This window comes from Lytechinus pictus, chromosome 17 (assembly GCF_037042905.1).
Source record: "Lytechinus pictus isolate F3 Inbred chromosome 17, Lp3.0, whole genome shotgun sequence".
Taxonomy (NCBI): domain Eukaryota; kingdom Metazoa; phylum Echinodermata; class Echinoidea; order Temnopleuroida; family Toxopneustidae; genus Lytechinus; species Lytechinus pictus.
The window spans coordinates 16485816-16491804 of record NC_087261.1 but is presented as its reverse complement, the minus strand read 5'-3'; the positions used below and the strand labels follow the sequence as shown (position 1 = coordinate 16491804).

General features: G+C 36.3%; 1 long non-coding RNA gene across 2 annotated transcripts; it reads right to left on the bottom strand.

Annotated features, from left to right (window-relative positions):
• Nucleotides 1-489: 489 nt before the first annotated feature.
• Nucleotides 490-3866, bottom strand: LOC135157307 (uncharacterized). 2 transcript variants are annotated; one of them, XR_010296317.1, is made up of 3 exons: nt 3811-3866; nt 1424-1540; nt 490-848 (listed from the first exon to the last, which is right to left on the bottom strand). It is a non-coding gene; the product is annotated as an uncharacterized LOC135157307 (long non-coding RNA). The 2 variants fall into 2 exon arrangements; XR_010296316.1 differs by lacking the exon at nt 3811-3866 and having other exon boundaries at nt 1424-3070.
• Between the last annotated feature and the right edge of the window lie 2123 nt (nt 3867-5989).

The window sequence follows — 5989 nt, the reverse complement described above, 5'->3', positions numbered from 1 at the left end:
ATAGGCACAAAAAAGCCACTCTTCATTAAAACACTTCATGCACTGGCAAATGTTTATCAATATTTCTGAGGGTTTGCAGTAAATACAACTCAGAATTTGTTTTGCAAGAGCACCAAATTGCTTCAATGCTTTCATTCATAAATATCATAATGAATAACATGCCCAATTAAGTTATTTTAGTTTGATTTTCAAATAAAACATACATTTCAGGAGATTGCTACACTTCAAAATCTGAAGCTCTCTTGTTTCTCTCTCTTTAATCATGAGATTGCATGGTAGATATATATCACACTTGCATACAGGGATGAGGTCGAGGCTGATTCTTCCGAGTCATGAGGCAGCTTGAGAGAACTTCCCATAGATTCTGTACAGTGACTCGGACCAAGGCCAGCAAAATGTTGTCTCGAGGTCAGCATTGACTACATCCCTGCTTGGAAATGAAAAGATCCATTGATCTATGCACAAAAAGAACACTGCTCAAGACATTCATTATTGATGGACCTTTTATTTTTAATTTTCATTGTTTCTTACTCCTGAGGAATTACTTCTGAGATTCATTTATATCAAATAAAAATTCATATCATCTTCATCAAGTGTTTTACCACTGAATGTCAGCCCACAGTCCTTAATGTTGGCAAGAAGAATCCATAGAAGTCCAGTCAGGAAAGCCACAAGCTTCTCTGCTTGAAGGAACAAATTTGGTTTCCAGAAGCAGTCTAATTTGAGATGACTTTGGAGAGCTCCATGGAGTGAAGTTTTTAAACCAGCAACACCCTCATTCTGAAGTCCACTCTAATAAGATGTTACTACAGACAGGAGCAGCTCTGAATTCAGTTCTGATAATCAACCTGTTCATAAAAAAATAATAATATAGGAAATAATGCAAGCCCATAACCATACATAGCTTGGGTTAGTTCAAATTTTGTCCTTTCAGTGCAAGAACGCCCTTAGCAAAACATTTTTGTGCACCCCATCAGTGCAGAAATGCCCCTATGCCTGCTGGTAAGGGCGTTGTTTGCAACGACAAGATGATATGATAGAGGGATAGTGGCTTACTCCTGAGACCATAATAATTGGCAATTTGCCATGATGTAATCTTAAAGTGTGAAAACTGATTGTTTTCCCCAAATAAATGAATCATGGAAATTAAAATATGCAATAAATTAAATCAATGAAAGCAAAATTCACAATTTCATACAGTACACATTGGATGAGCACAACAACCACCCCCTCCCCCTCCCCCCCCCCCCCCCCCCCCCCATCAATGGGGGTGTCTTCATTGCTGAGAAGTCCAAGTCAAGATAGAGATTTGTATTTGCCTTTTTCATTTTGCATTATCCTTGGGTTAATGTGTTCAGATTTCACCCCCATCCGCATTACGATCATGGTGAATTATTAATAATACAGTTTACATGTAACCTACCATTTGAGAGTTGACAAAATGAATCAATCAGCTGGTTGCAAGAACACACATTGTAGCAGACACAGTTATGGTGGTTCGGAGGTTTCTTGTTTATTCCAGACTTCTTTGGCATCATAACTGTAGTAAGCAATTAAAAGCAAAAAGCAAAGAGATAAAACATGTTCATGAAATTAATATACAAGTTAAGCTCAGTTGCCAGGGTGTTAATCATTATAGTAGTCCCAGGGTGTTTTGATTAAAGTCGCTTCTGGCCTGGGGAGGGGCACTATGGTTCCTCATCCATGGGCGGTGCAATTAAAAAATTTATGAAATCATACCTTTCGCTTTAATTTACTAAAAAAAGCTCGTAATAGAATGCTAAACTTTGGTGTAGATATTCCTTTCTAGAGCATTCCTAACAACTTTACTTTTAAAAATCTGGTATAAAAATGAATTCCTTTCATGTTTTTTTTTTAATATTTTTTCTTAACTTCTTAAATGTATTTCTTTTAATTGTTATTTTCAACACATAGTTCATCAGTGACATTGAATAACTATTGTCAATAAAAAAATTACCCAATTATGAATATTGACTTTTTACATGTAATCATGTTTTTGTCTGACATGTACTTAAACAAACACAATGTTGCAAAATTTCCTGACCCTGTACCTGGGAATTGCAAATTTGGTCTCAAAAGTTGCGTGAGACTTGAAAGTAAAACGTCAGTCAATGGTGCGGTAATACAATTTTGAGTGGCAGATTTATTCTGAAAAATGTCAAGGGGGACCATATGCCCCCCCCCCCCCCGAGTATTGTACTTGATGTAAAAGGATGTAAAAAAAATTATGATTATGCATTCAATATTAATAATGATGCACCTAATGGTGCACCAAATGAGACACCCTTTTACTGTAAGCACCTGGAAAAGCATTGTAATCATCCATTAAATAATTTAAAGAGAAAAAAAAAAATCTGTCATCTATATAGCATCTCATGTGCTTGCATAAAAATCAAGTTAAGACTAGAGTCAGTTACATAGTAGCCCGGGGGGTGGGGGTTACTCACGAAATAATGCATATGGGGATGTGCCGCTGGAATGGGTCGCCTTTTTGGAAGAAATCCCTAAACATGGGGTATGGATTTATGCTGGAAAATCCCTAAACATGGCCCAATTTTTAGATACTGGCCTTAAACATGGGTCCACATTCTACTCCAATGTCTTAGGTGCAAATACAAAATTATCTTACATTTTGGGCATTAACCTTTTTCTTTTTTTTTTACTTGTCAAGTTTTCCAGGCGAAAATGTGCCCCCCCCCCTTTTGGAAATCCTGGATCCGCCCCTGTAATGAATCCCCAATAATGGGCCCCTTTTTAGCCAAAATGACCTGTAAATATGGGTACGGGTTTCAAACCTTCAGCCGCACACCTTTGTCCAAACCAAATCTAAGTACCTCCCCCCCCCCCCCGGCATAGTAGACCTACATATTGAATCTAAAAAATAGATGTATTATTTTAGGGGAAATTTAGGCTTACATGTATATCTTTTTATATTTATATGTGATGGATATTAAAAATGTGACTCATACGGCACATCATTACATATCAACGACACAAATAGACTGCCCTTGCAAAGAATCTCTTGTGCAATCTGCCCGTAAGAAATTTTTCTTTTTTTTTTCTTGTCTGGCGAGATATGTGGAGTCTGGAGAACCCCCCCAAAAAAAAATAAAAAATAATAATAAATAAATAAATAAAATGAAATGAAATAAATTAAAAAAATAAGAATAAATAAATAATAATTTTTGTTTTAATCCTCCAAAGACAAAAGTCGAAACAGCAAAATTTTCACTTTATCCCAGGCCAGGCCAAGGAAAGTCCTAAAAAGGGAGGTTAACGTTAGACAGACTCTTAAGAGACAAATGGAGAGGATTTTTTTTCTTGTGGAAAAAAAAATAGAAGGTAAACTAATGGAATTTTTAAAGTCTTTATAATTTCTATTTACTGGATGGCTATTCGCCGTTGAAACCGATATAACTTAAAAATCATTTCCAATAGGAACAAAAATTATCTTTAAAGGTCATTTTCGATGTTTCATACATAATTAGAGCCTACACTACAGTACATTTACTTGCTTCAGGGTGATTTTTAACAGCACTGCACCGACAATGACATGCCGTGTTGTTGATACAACCGTGCATTACCGACACAAAAAGTCAAGTGTGGGACTGGGATTAAAAGTGTGCAGTAGAAAATTTGTTGAAGGTGAAATTTCGACCGGCGATGAAGATACATTTTCACTCTTTTCAAAATAATTTTTTCCCTGGCATAGGTCTATAATATATAAATTCTCTGAAAACATACATAATGGAGAAAGAATTGTCTGAAAAATGAATATTTTCTACTTACTCTCTTCCAGGTTCAAGATTATTGCAAGCCAATATTTTGCTTTTTCGGCTAGTCTTGTGCTGCAGACCCTGTTTACAGCTGCAAATCAGCTGCAACTTGCGTTCAATCGCAAGCCGTTTTCTTGCAACGCAAATTGGCGATTGATTGCTAGTTGCAGTCGATCGGAATCGGCTGCAAAGTTGCAGTCGATTTGCAATCAATTGCAACGTAACTTTCTTGCAACACCCCATAAGACAAATTACCTCTATGTAATTACATGTGTAGATGAAGAAGAATATAAAATATATCATTCAAACTTGTATATTAATTATTCCATCTGAATAAAGTGGAAAAACTAGTCTGTATTGTTTTGAAGTTTGAAATTTGGTACATTAGCACCTTCTTTCATATATCATGATGGTATACATCATACCCACAGATTTAACCAAGATATGCACATTGAGTGAAATAACTATAGGCCTATGCATGTTACAGTAATTTCCCAACAATGAAATGTCTATTTGTAGCCTTAAAAATAATGAACTATCTCAAACTTTCGTATGATACGTGTACATGTATTCATATCACATAGATCTACTGAGTATTACATCAATCCCATGTGTACAATGCATGCACACAGCTGATAACACGTGCAAAACGTAAACAACGTTGCACTGTTGTTCGGCGCGGCGAGATTGACAAGTAACTCATGCATATTTATGAAGCACTCGTCCGTTGACCTTTGACCTCTGACGTCACCGCAGAGCAACTGGTCTAGACGATTTTTCCTCGGAGTACAGGTTCTCGGTTTTGCGCGCACACTCGGCTGGGCGTACGCACGGAATAGAACGTATTATATCGTGGTGCAAATAGATTCGTTTAAAATCGTCTAGAACTAGACTACACCTTACCTGTAGGAGACATCGCTCGTCATCATAATGTCTTCTACTATACTTATGCTGATGACATACAGCTTTACGTAACATTTGATCCTAAGGTTTGCAGTGTAGATGAAGCGAAGAAGACTCTTTGTGCTTGTGTCACAGACATCTGTAGTTGGATGACTCATAACAGACTTAAACTCAATGAAGGAAAGACTGAATTCCTTGTCATAGGTTCAAGTCATAACCTTCGTTCCCTTAGTGATGTTAGCCTTGGTATTGGTTCTACTACTATTGTATCATCCAAATCTGTTAGAAACCTTGGTGCTTACTTTGATTGTAATATGACTATGTTAGAACAAGTTAATAAATTATGTAAATCTGTCAGATTCCATCTAAGAAACATATCGCAGATAAGAAAGTACATAACTGAAGAAACCTGCCACAGTGCTGTTCGTTGTCATATTTTGTCCAGATTAGATTACTGTAACAGCCTATTAACATCTGTTCCCCAAGTGTATTTGAAGCGCCTACAAAGTTTACAAAACTGGGCAGCCCGTATTATCTTTAATGTGGACCGACGTCATGATCCTGGCCCTTTACTTAAATCTCTTCATTGGCTCCCTGTAAAGAAGAGAATTGTCTTTAAATTACTTCTTTTTGTCTTCAAAGCCTTTAATAACCAAATGCCAAAATATATCAAAGATAGCCTTGCTTCCCATAGACCAACTCGCCCTAATCTCCGTTCATCTAAAGACCCATAATTTGCTTGCCATACCCAAAACTCGTACAAAAACAGGTGATCGCACATTTAGTGTTACTGCTTCTAAAGAATGGAACAACATCCCCACTTTCATTAAATCATCAAATTCTTCAGATCAATTTAAGAAACTTCTAAAAACATACCTCTTTTCCGATTAATTTCTTTTGCTTGTATTTGTATTGTAATTATTTTGTACTTTTGTTTTAAATCGTTTGTAAACGCTGTGATATAGTTAACTATGGAGAGCGTACTAAATGCTAGTTATTATTATTATTATTATTATTATTATACTATATCTTCCATAAACTCATTTAGATCAGCGTAATAATGCGCGCATCATCCACGAGTACAATATCGAAGAAAAAAAATAAAGATTGACCTACTTCTTAGCTGCACCTGAATATATCCAAATTACTTCAGTTTTTGTGTTTTGATTGATTTCTTTGGGATCTTAATCTGTACTATTAATTACATGTTTACTTGCAATGTTGTTTCGACTGATTGTTGTTGTTCCCCCCCCCCCCCCCCCCTCTCTCTCTCTTCATGCTTTAGAACA